A 12,407-nucleotide genomic window follows, 5' to 3' on the forward strand; every position below is an offset into this window, starting at 1 on the left:
AAACTTATCTTATTTTTACCTTTTGTCCCTTTTTTCCTTCTACAAAATCTCCTTATGGTCTCGGACAAGAAAGTCATTTTTATTTTTTAGAATGTGAAATATTCATCTCTTGATAAATTATTAAATATCTCTTAATTCTCCCTCCTTTCCTTTACCTCAAGCCCCATCCTCCCCCCAACCTCGCCCTTTTTAACATTTCCAATGTTGCAATTTCTAGAACATTATCTATGGACCAGGAAGCCAATTGCTATCAAGAATAAGAAAAAGAAAAAGAAAAGGAAAAGGAAAAGAAAACTTTCACTTTGCAAAGATCATTAGCCTTAAAGTAGAGTAATATTTCTTTATTTTAGCCATAATTCACAGGGGTGATGTGAATTATGCCATGAACTGGCATAAAAGCTTGTTGCTCTTGGCAAGTGAGTCAGTTCAGATGAAAATGTTAACATATTTGAACCAATATGAGTCAATGCTATTCTGGGGGTAAAAAGTAGCATGGTTTACTGTACCAGCATGAATATCACAGAAAAGTCAGAAAAATGTTGTAAGGAACCATGACAGATATGGCGATCAAATTTTAAAGGTAAAGGTTTCCGTTAAAATTGAGATAGTAATTTTCACAAAAGCATGGGTCCAGAACAGTTAGATCAAACCTGCACAAAGTAACCATTTCAAGACATACAATAATGTAATTTTAATGATTTTCTCTTTCTGTTCCCAAAGCAACCAAATAGAGAAGCAGTAAGACAGAATGAAAAGAACTCTGAGGTAATGCTGGCCTTATCCCTAATTATACTAATTAGCTGTGAGATGACTGGTAAATCACTTGATCTCTTCGGAATTCATTTTCTTATTTGCAAAATAATGGGATTGGGCTTAGTTGTTACTGTCCCTTTCTCATTTAAAATAATATGATTTGGGGTTATATACTGCAAAGGGCTGCCCTATTATGACCCCCCGGTGGCCCATAAAGTACCTCCAGTGGAGTTCCAGGGGCTGTGGGGAAATTTCCATGGCACTATTACCTGTTTTTATACCAGATCTTCATTCAGCTTTATAGATTGGTAAGGCAGTAGGAAGCAGTGTATGAATGTTTATGCATATTAGTAAGGGTTGGCTAATAGAAGCTTTAGACTGATGGCATGACAGCAAATAATAATTTAGACCAGAAGCCCTTCTTCAGTATGACAGGACATCTGAGTTTGCAAAAAACAGTTTGATAAGGTTCTAGTTCAAAATAGTTAATTGACCTCAGGCATTAACCTCTCTTTCCTCTCAAAAAGCCCACAGAAATGACAGAACTAATACAGAAGTGCAAAACCCCAACAAGCTCTCGAAAGCCAGGAAGGAGGCTGTGGCTTCACATGAGCAACTCAGGTGGGGTAGTTTCTTGGTAACTTGCTTACTCTCTTTAGGTCTTCCAGCCCGTGGGTAAAATACTTGCCCTCTCTATGCCTCAGTTTCCATATCTGGAAAATGGAAATAATAGTGTTTCTGTGAAGGTCAATACAAGTAAAGTGCTTTGAACAGGGTCTCACATAATAAGTATTCACACCTCACCTATAATTATTATTATAGGTGCTATTATAGGTTTAATATTAAGTAGTAAAGCAGATGGGGTTAGCCATGGATGATAACATCCACCAGGAATAAAAAACCTATAATCCTATTTAGGTGAAAGATAACAGCTCCGGTGATCCCTGAAAAAGAAACCTAAGATGCTAAGAAATAAGGGCAGAGGAGGACAGCCAGTAAAGTAATTAATTACAGTGCTGTGGAGTAACTGTATCAGTCTTATTCTCCAAGTGGCTGCTGTAGCATTTGCCCCCAGTTTAAAGCTATGAGTTATGTTCTTTAAATTAACTGGGATATTTGCCACCAGACACGCCCAAGGTGGTGCTGGGGCCAGAGAGAGAAATGGGACAATATCCCAGCTAACTTCCATCTGCCATAAGAAGAATGAAATATAATTTGTGGTCTAAACTGGGACACTTTTGAGTAAAAGCAAGCACTATTAATAATTATGCCAGGATAAGAAGTGTAACCTATGACTATCCAGGCAAACCAGGACAGTATTTCCCTTGGTTATAAGGGAAGGAGAGCACCTGCATCCAGAAAGCAAGTTGCCTATGCTCCCTAAAGGAAAGCCCACTTGGCCACAGAGTCTTTCTTCCCTGCTCAAGAATTGTATAGATTGCCAAAAAAACAAGGAATTGCATGAACTCAAACACTCCAGCTGCCTAAAGAGGTCAATTTAAACCTGAAATTATAAGTATGAATAGATGAGTTCCCAAACATTTGAGGAAAACAAACAGCATGAAAGAATGACACCACACTGTAGAAACAAAGGAAATTTCCTATGAAACAGCTGAATTAATACAGGAAGCAGAAAGATCCATACAAATTTATTATACCTTATAACACAAGAATAGGCTGCTATTTTTAAAAGAAGCAATTTAAGTTCTGGGAAATTAAAAAAAGAATTGCCCCTCCCTTAGGGTTGCCAGAATGAGCAAATAAAAATAAAGGACATGCTGTTAAATTTTAGTTATTTCTAATTGCCTATGTCTATGTACATTGAATGAAAGAAAAATAATCCATGGGGGATACTTGTGCTAAAAATTACTTGTTGTTAATCTGAAATAAATTCTCTAAGTATCTAAATTTCATACTTCTTCCTTCAAGTATATTTCATTTGGCTCTCCTTAATAATACTTTCTTATGAGGAATTTGATTATAAAATTTTTTGCACCTACAGTCTCTATTCCATATACATAACAAAGTTTCTACAGTGAACAACTCATTTCATTCTTTTGTCCATTGAACATTTATTAATGAGAAAATATATTCAACATTAATAATATGAGCCAGTATACTGAACATATACTGACACAAAGTTAATACCTTTGAGATTTGCTCTTTAAATTGATTTGTTAAAGCACATAATACCATGTTTCAGGCATAACTTGCTTTCCCATTCTACCACAGGATTATGCTGTGATCTCTTGATCAATAACTTTTAAAAATGTTGTCTACTGATAAAGAGTATTGTCATCAATTTTTATTCCTTCTTTATGATGACACTTGCTGCCATGTTGGAAGAGTATTTAGTAACATCCATGTGAAAGACTAGAATTCTTCCAGGGATGAAATTATCATGACAAGTGCCATAATAATTATCCCCTTTAAGTTGGAATTTGTTTTCCTGTCCATAAGTAATGTTATTACATTTATGAATAAGCTTTACACTTAAAGGGATAACTATTTTATCAGTTCTTTTTCTTTTATTTTTTAACACATTCAACAAGTTCTTATGAGCAATGGGTTACGTTAGCTAGATCATTTGAACTGAAAGATTGAGGCTGGTATATGGAGTGGAAGGTTATTACAACTCCTGCTACTATTATTTTATCTTCTTCATCTGAATTTCTCTTAATAAAAAACTGTCATTTTATCACTTTCTTTGGTAATAGTCGAGTAAATGAAAAATCTCATATGCTTAGCTGTTAGTATATACTGACTTATATCGGACTTTGCATCATTTTTGATACCCAGTAAACAATTGCATGCTGAGAGCTTCAAAATGATTTTCCTTGTTAATAAAAGTCCACTTTTAGAAAATTTATCACAAAATTAACAGCTGGGTTTTGACACTTTGAGTTCAAATATACACCAATAAATATCAGATAATGACAACCACTCCCAGAATTAAAAAAGACTGAATTTGATACTCTCACAGTAGCATCCATGTGTCTGTCACTCACAAGTCCAGCTCATGTGAACAGGGGTTGAACTGTTGAAAAATTTGAGAATTAATGGACTAACAATAAATTGAACTATATAATGTAAAAAAAGTGAACTTCCAGTTTGCCTGCATGGAAGAGCTGTGCTCATGAGGCACAGTCTCCCCAAACAAAGCCAAATATGATCTTATATAAGGTTTTAGGAAGCCTGCCATTCAGGGTTTGGTGGGCTTTTAGAAGCAAGGGCGTTTAGGGATTGACAGATTTTTAGGTGGTCACTGGAATAAGGCTGACGTTGACTCACTGACTTTGAGGCACTTGATGATTGGCTGCTGTCTAGAAGGGTAGACCTGTCATTGACTGGCTGACATTAAGAACTATGGGTTTTATCACTGATTGGCTGGTTTCCATAAACCAGAAGCTGTCATTGACTTGTCAACCTTCAGAAGCAGAGTGAAGCTGTTGTTTATTACCTGATTTTCAGAGCATATGCACTGGTCTGAAGTTACCTATCATTAATGGTGGTTACTTGTTCACAGTTTGGGTCTTTGACCTCCATATTCCCACACCCAGTCAGCTCCTGCCATACTGGTATTCTTGTCGTTGAAAAGGTGCTATTTCATTTTGGGCCTTCAGCCTTTATCCTTGCTATTCCTTCTTACTGGAATAATCACCACCCACCCCGAGATATCCACCTGGCTCACTCTCACTTCATTCTGGCCTCTGTACAAATGAACATGTGATCCAAATCAAAATCCTAATTGAATTTTTTTTTAAATGCCATTTGAAATACATCATCTGTATATTAGCGAATGTGATAGATAAACCCCCAAACCTTTGTGGGTTACTACAATAAATGATTTATTTATAACTCACAGTCAGTGCAAGATTTCCTGGTCAGGTTGACTTTTTAGGATCATTCTGGAAGCCAGGCATCTTCCATTCTGTGGCTCTAACCTCCAGTTAAGTCCTTGGAGTTCTTGGATAGGAACAATGACTGTGAAGAAGGCATACTGGGTTCCCCATCACTTTGACCTGAAAATTGTATTTGTTTGCTTCTAGTGTTGAGAACTAGTTCAGTGGCCTTAGATAGATGTAACATTTGCTCTTCAGATGTATTCAAGTATAGGCACAGAGATATTTGTAGCATTCTTTGTGAAGACATTGGAGCAATCTGTATGTATAGTAACAGGAGAATGTATTACATGAATTGTAATAAATCCATACCATGGTCTTTGAAAAAAATGAGATGGAAGAAGGAAGTCTACAAAGTAATCTTGAGTAGCACAATATAATCGAGATACAACACAAATTGCATAACAATAGCTTAATTTATTGAATTTATTAGAATGTGTCAAGCTGTGTTTTAAGTGATTATGAGTACTAATTTTCACAAGAAGTCTATGAGGTATGTAGTAATATAATTTCTATTTTAAAGATAGAAAATTTTGGCATTGAGATGTACAGTAACTTACGAAAGGTAACTTAATTAAATGGTAGAGCTAGGATTTGAATCAAGGTGGTATAATGTAAAACCCATGCTCTCAAACAATATGCTCTACTGACTGTGTATAGTATGATATCATTTTTGTTTTAAAAGAGGTATTTGTACCTGCATGAGGTGTGATTGAAAAATATAGTGAATGTTTAAATAAAAACATTTATTACAGTAAAAGGCACATTGCCATTAATCCCCCCCAAAAATACTCTCCCTTGTTTGGAACACACTTATCCCATCATCCTTGCCACTTTCTGAAGCAGTTCTGGAAGTCCTCTTTTGTGTGTGTCTTCAGTTGGGCTGCCATGGCTGCCTTGATATCCTGAATCGATTCAAAATGTTTACCTTTCATGGTAATTTTGACTTTGGGGAAGAGCCAGAAGTCTCACAGTACAAGATCTGGTGAATAAGATAGATGAGGACACACTGTAATGTTTTTATTTGATAGAAATAGCCATACCAGAAGCAATGTGTGACACAGAGCCTTTCTGTTGTGATCACAAAATATAGTGAATGCTGCTGCCTAGTGCTATCCAAAGGAAAGGCAGAGATCTTCAGTACAGGAAACAGCACAACAAACCTTAGTAACAGTGTGTGACAAGTTTCAAGCTGTTCAGTACAGTCAGTAGGGTGTGAGCTACGGTTGAGAGAAGGTGTGTTTTAAAGTATGCCATAAATCATCTTTCATCTTTACAATGTTCCATGTCACACATCATTTCTGGTATATGGCAATTTCTGTCAAATAAAAACATTACAGTGTGTCTTCATCTACCTTATTCACCTTGCAACTTCTGGTTCTTCCCCAAAGTCAAAATGATTCAGGACATCGAGGCAGCCATGACAGTGCAACTAAAGATACCCACGAAAGAGGACTTCCAGAACTACTTTAGAAAGTGGCAAGAATGATGGAATAAGTGTGTTCGAAGCGAGGGGGACTGTTCTGAGGGGGATTAATGGCAGTATGCCTTTTACTGTAATAAATTTTTTAATTTAAACATTTACCATATTGTTGGATCACACCTTGCATGTGCTTGTTTTAAGAAGTGTGAAAAGATACCATATAATGTAATAGTGGTTACCCCACCTAGTGGTGATAGTTACAGAGAGTCTTTCACTTTTTGTTTCTGTATGGTTTGATCTTTAAAAAAAAAAAAATGTATTCCCTGTAACATAATAAAATCTTAAAATAAAAATTTAAATTTGATGACGTATGTTGAAGTGATCCAATGTCCAATGTTACAGTGCAATCATTAAGATTTAGTACCGAGTGCAGTATCTCATTTATGGCAAACACTTGATAAAAATTTGTCAGATGAATGAATGAATGAATAGCTTTTACTATTAGTCCCTAAACCCTTCAGGTCTATGGACTTCATTTTATATCTCCTTGGTCCCTACTCTGTTATTGTGCTTTCACTCAATAGATATGTGTTAAATTTATATATATATACCCATTACATTGAAATGTTCTTACTTATTTCTTGCCAGAGTTTTCCCCCTTCTTTTTATCAGTCTTAAACATTTGCCTAAAACATTGTTTATATTATTGACTTAGAAAACTCAGTCTTTTGAAATGTATCTCCTCAGTAGTAGTTATCAATGCATGTACTTACCAATCTCCTCAATAGTAGTTATCAATGCATGTTAGGAATAAATATTTTTAGTGGAATGTTATGATTTTCATTTGTAATGAAGTGAAGCTAATAATGCAAAACTCATCTACATGTCATTGAGTTCCAAGTTATAAAATAATATTTAAGTTTAGAGCTTATGAGCTTTGCTTTGGGAAATCAGTTTTAATTTGAACTGGTTAAACTCTAATGGGTATTGTTTCTTTGTTTTTAGAGAATATTGTATTTGAAAGACAACAACTTTGCTTCTAATTAGAAGCACATCTTTTGCATTTGAGAGAAATCTGGAGCCTCTGGAACATACTATGACAATCCAGTGCACTTAGCAACTGAAAAAGCGTGGGCTGTAAGCGTGTGGAGCCTAGTGACATCAAGAAATCAATTTGCAAAAATGAGGTTTGAAATTTGCAGACTTTTTTCAAGGTGTTGTGAAGAGGTGTTGAAGCCATAAAACGATTAGAAAATGACATGCATTTCATTGCCTGTACAATATCCTGTAGCTCCAATTTCCCTGCTCTTTCTATGTCTTCTATCCCATTTTTTCTCATTTTCTAAGAGAATAATATCATGCCTTGTGGACATGTGAACAGAGAAAAACCCTCTATTAATGGTGTTTGTCTCTGATGATCAAATTGCTCTTGAAAGACTTTCTTGTTTCAGGACCATTTACTATAAAGGGATGGATATCATAAGTTGCTCAGAGATTTGGGAAGTAAGGATACTTTCTTTCCTGAGGTGAAGGTAGTAAGAATGCACCTATGTTGTAAGATATTTTCTAAAAGGACAGGAAGAAAAAAGACCTGGAAGTGTACTGAATACATAATGAAGAGTGTAGGAAAGCTATGGCCAATGAGGTACCAATATTTCTGAAAAAGGAAAGTAAACTCCGATTAATACATCAAAAAATGTATCCGTCATCTACCCACCTTCCTGTGTAGTTAATGATTTTTGGCTCAGAACATCAGAAAACAAATCTGGTTACTCGCCCTTCTCTCAACGTGAATTTATTATGAGGCTATCCAGAAAAAATGACATGAAGGCAACGGGGCCTCGGGGAGGGAATAGAAGCAACACTAGAAAATTCTCATTAACATAGGCAATACTCTACCTTCAGCTTCTGCCTTTGCTTTTTTCACGAGACAGCTTCCCTCTGTCTTTTCAGACTAGTTTTCTCTGCTTCTCCAAGCTCTTGGCTGACTTGGGTATCTTTGCATTTAGTTCTACCATGCTCAGCAGAAGTTCAGTATCATATATCCCAGGAGAAAGGATCTGATTGGCCTAGCTAGGTCAAATGTTCATCCCTGGTCCAATCAACTGTGGCTGGTGGTGAGATCACATAATACAAACAAGACCGCTGGATGCCTGGGGAACATTTTTTGGAGTAAAAGAGGTTTAAGTGCATTGGTTATCCACCTGACTGTTGTATAGTGAGCTCCTCAAGTAATCTCTTATAGCCTTTATTTTGAATAGTAACATTATTAGGAGTCTTTCAGTTGCTCAGGTGTCAAAACTTGGATTCATTTTCAATTCTTCATCTTCCTTTACCCTCCACATTTGTCATCCATTTTTGTTCATTCATTTGTTCATTCATTGAATGGGCGTTTGTGGAGTAAGTGCTAAATGTTAGATATTGTTCTGAATACTTGGGATACAACAATCAACACAGATACACACACACGCACGCACACCTGGCCTCACTATCAAGTTCTAGTGATTCTTCACTGTATCTGGCTTAACTTTTCATTTCAATCAGAGCCCTGCTTCAGGCCCATTGTGATTGATCCTTACGGCTTAATGGAATCATAGTTAAGTAGTTAGAGACTGATATATAATTTATTAACTCAAAAGTATCTGTCAACTTTAGAAGTAGAACCAGCAGATCAAAGAGCCTGAAAATATTGGGAAAACATAACACACATAGTTTCTTAATAACACACATAGTTTCTGTTTATTTTTAAAATATAGACATACAAAAAAGAGAATTCTGGATAAGAGGAAGAATTCACCAGTGAGTCCTGGAAATAAGAATGCATTATTTCAGTGGACTGATGATAATATTTGGGGCACAGAGTTTTAAGAACTGCCCTAGAGATGTGTGTGTCTCTGGCTGGTTAATTGATAGTTGAGATGAATATATGTGTGTATATATATAAGTTATTCTGAGGCAGAAAATTAAACTTGTGCTTGTTTTAATTTGTGTTTGCTGCTAAATGATCACCTTGGGGAACTGAAGTATCACCTGCTTCTCACTTACAGATGCTTCTCATCTGTTTTTGCTCTGCTTTCTATGTACCTGTATACTGCACGTACTGTGTGATTTTCTGTAGTTTATTGCAGCACAAACTGAGTTTGTCCTCTCGCCATGGCTATGTTGCTATATACTAGAGACACTCAAAGTCATGAGGTTAATAGGGAATAACAGCTAATATGGGGTTGGCTAACTATGTCCTGCAGACCTGCCTATTTTTGTAAATAAAGTTTTATTGGAACATAGTCATACTGATTTATTTATTATTGTCTATAACTACTTTTGAGCTACAATGGCAGAGTTAAGCAGTGGCAATAGAGAGCTATGACTTGAAAAACCTAACATATTTACTATCTGTCCTTAACAGAAAAGTTTGCCAGCCATTTTCTAAGAAATTAAATTACATGAAGCTATTTTGGGAAACGGTGTTTTGAAGTTTGGGGCTTTTAAAAGTCTTGCCACACTTAAGTGCAAGCAAAACCAGAAGATAAAACCACTTTCTTGTGTGTGTGTGTGTGTGTGTGTGTGTGTGTGTGTGTGTCTGTGTATAAAACCCAGAGAGTTGAAAAAAATTCATTTGTGGTGAGGAACTGGAAAAAAAACAGAACTTTTGTTGACAGGGAACCTGATAATTTTAGCGTTGCACTCGTGATGCTTTAAGAGGGTTTGTTATTGAGATGAGAATTGAAAATGTGCTTCAGTATGTTACCATAGGCAGAAAAAAAAGGGCCACAGGGAGAGAAAAGGAGAAAGGGAAGGAGGAAGTGAGGGGAAACAAAGGAGGGAAAAGATGAGATCATCCTTAAGAAAAAGTGCAGTCACCAGACTGGCCAGAACTAGGTTTCTGTGGTTGATAGCAGATCCAGGACTCTATCTTGCCCCTCGAGGTGAACTTTAGTTAATTATAATAGATTATAATATTGTTAGCATTGTGATTAGGGAAAATCTCCACCCCCTGGGCCACCATGATAGTTCCAACAAGAGCCAAATAAGGACAAAAATCCCTCCTCCGGAACTGAAGGGGTGGTCAGTGAGGACCTGTCCAGAAACACCTATGATGCCACCCCTAAATCTTGGTATTTTGCACCCTCATTTTAGAAGTAATAAACTCCTAAGCCTCTTTGCTGTTCTGAGCAGTTGCTCTTCTCCAGGGCTATCCACTCTCTGTTCTTGAGAGTGTACTGTCCTTTAATAAATTCACTGCTTGCTTGGCTAATTCCATGTATCCTTGAATTCTTTTCTGCAATGATACCCAGAACCCATTCCTGGCAACAAGTGCATAAACAGAACTGTAAGATTTCTCGGTGAGTTTATAGGGTCTCCAAAACAAATCTATTGAAAAAGTGAGGTTGTCCTCTTACTGGTCTTTTATATTAGTACCCCAAAACTTAATGACTCACAATCTAGGCACTTCATTAGTTTTAAATCATTTAATTCTTACAACAACCCTATGAAGGACTTACTGTTTTTATTAACTCCATTTTACAGATGAGAAAACTGATGCACAGAGAGATTCAATGAGTTTTCCAAGATCACACAACAAACGGGTGATTGAGCCAGGCAGTCTGACTCTGGAGCCCATATCTCTAACGACTGTCCTATACTCCCTGTGACTACTCACACAATGACCTTGACAGTGAATTTGGTGACAACACTACGGCAACCACAATGAAGAAATCAACCACAAGCACCAGCTGTCAATCTAAAAAGTCTAAGATATGTATATGAATTTATTTATTATATGAGTTTAATAATTAAAACTTGGTGTGTTTTTTTTGTTAAAAAACAAAACAAACAAACAAACGGAAAAAAACCCCTGAGTAATAACTACTTGAAACCACTCTTTCAACAACACTTAAAAATAATCATGCAAATTTGGGAGGAAAAAACACCTTTTTTTTTTGGACTACTGAAAGGAGAGAAGTATTGGCAAAGAGTACTATAATGATAATGAAAATTGAACAGATAAAAATTGCTTGCATTTTCCTTCAAGTTCATTTCATAAAATGCAGTAAAAGTCAAAGTTTTCATACCAGAGGAAAATTTGGTGAAGCCCCTTCATATGAAAATTGAAAAGTAGAATTTTTGATGATGACATCAAACAAGCAGGAGGCATAGCAAGTGCTTTAGAAAATGAAATGTGAGTGGAAATGATTGTTGCCATTTCAGAGGAGAGAAGCTTTAGGAGCCAATGAATGGTTCCTCCATCGTTTTCTCTCCTCTGCCCTGAGACTTGTAGTGTCTCAGATATGGCTTGATCCTTCAGCCTTTGTCCCCAAATGAAGACAGTGCATGAAGCATAGACTCAGCTGAACCACATTATTCATAAATATGAGCAAGGAATAAAATTCTGTTCTTGTAAACCATTGAGATACGGGATTGTTGTTACCCCAGCATAATTTGGTCTAATGAGACTAAGAGAGTTTTATCATTGGCATTAGGGTATTGCTACAACAATTTGAAATGTTGCACTGGCTACAGAGCCAGATAGTGGGCAGCAAGGAAACTGATGTTGTAGCCCAGAAAGATGGTGACTCATGTTATTTAGTGATGAAACATTTAGTAGAACTGTTATTGGCAATAAGTTGGTAGCATACAATGCACTGAATAAACTTGGGGCTTCAGATGAAACCAACACAAAAAGCATGTGTTGGTTTATTTTGATTGTATTTGACAAGGTACTACAAGAAAGATATGAACTCAGAAGAGAAACTGGTTTTCAAGCAAGGAAAAATGAAATAGTATGAAACTCGGGGACTTTGCATAGTTGAGTTTTCATCTCAACTCTGTAACAGATAAAGCCAAAGGCATTTAAAATTCAGTCTTCTGACAAGAATCAAACTGACAGTATGGTCATGATGCTCTTTGCATTTCTTGCTATGAATTATGGCCAAAAAAAAAAAAAAAAAAAACTTTGGGAACCAGTAGACTGGGGTTTTATGACTAATCCAGAGAGTCAGATAAAATTTCAATTTTTCTTGAAACAGCACATTATATGGTAGACTACATCCTGAGAAAAGTCTCCTCTCAGTGTTCTTCCAATCTCTGCTTAAGCTTTTCCTTAGGGGAGTCAGCATTCCAACTGATCAATTGCTATGTCTCTGCATATTTCTCTTTACCTCCTGCCATGTAGTAAACCAGGAGTCATAGTCTTTGCATTCATGTTTAAAGAAGAAAGTTGATGGTGGGGGGAATGGCCAGGAGAAGCAGGACATGTAGTTAAAGAAAATATGCCTATTTTGGGGTTCCATATAGACCTCTACTCTTGGAGTTCAGTCTTAAAAATGCAC

General features: G+C 36.4%; 1 long non-coding RNA gene across 1 annotated transcript; it reads left to right on the plus strand.

Annotated features, from left to right (window-relative positions):
• The first annotated feature begins 720 nt into the window (after nucleotides 1-720).
• Nucleotides 721-11,928, plus strand: LOC141568824 (uncharacterized). The gene is made up of 4 exons (XR_012492039.1): nucleotides 721-765; nucleotides 1,281-1,374; nucleotides 7,084-7,265; nucleotides 10,606-11,928. It is a non-coding gene; the product is annotated as an uncharacterized LOC141568824 (long non-coding RNA).
• The last annotated feature ends 479 nt before the right edge of the window (nucleotides 11,929-12,407 follow it).

Source organism: Rhinolophus sinicus, linkage group LG02 (genome assembly GCF_036562045.2).
Source record: "Rhinolophus sinicus isolate RSC01 linkage group LG02, ASM3656204v1, whole genome shotgun sequence".
Classification (NCBI taxonomy): domain Eukaryota; kingdom Metazoa; phylum Chordata; class Mammalia; order Chiroptera; family Rhinolophidae; genus Rhinolophus; species Rhinolophus sinicus.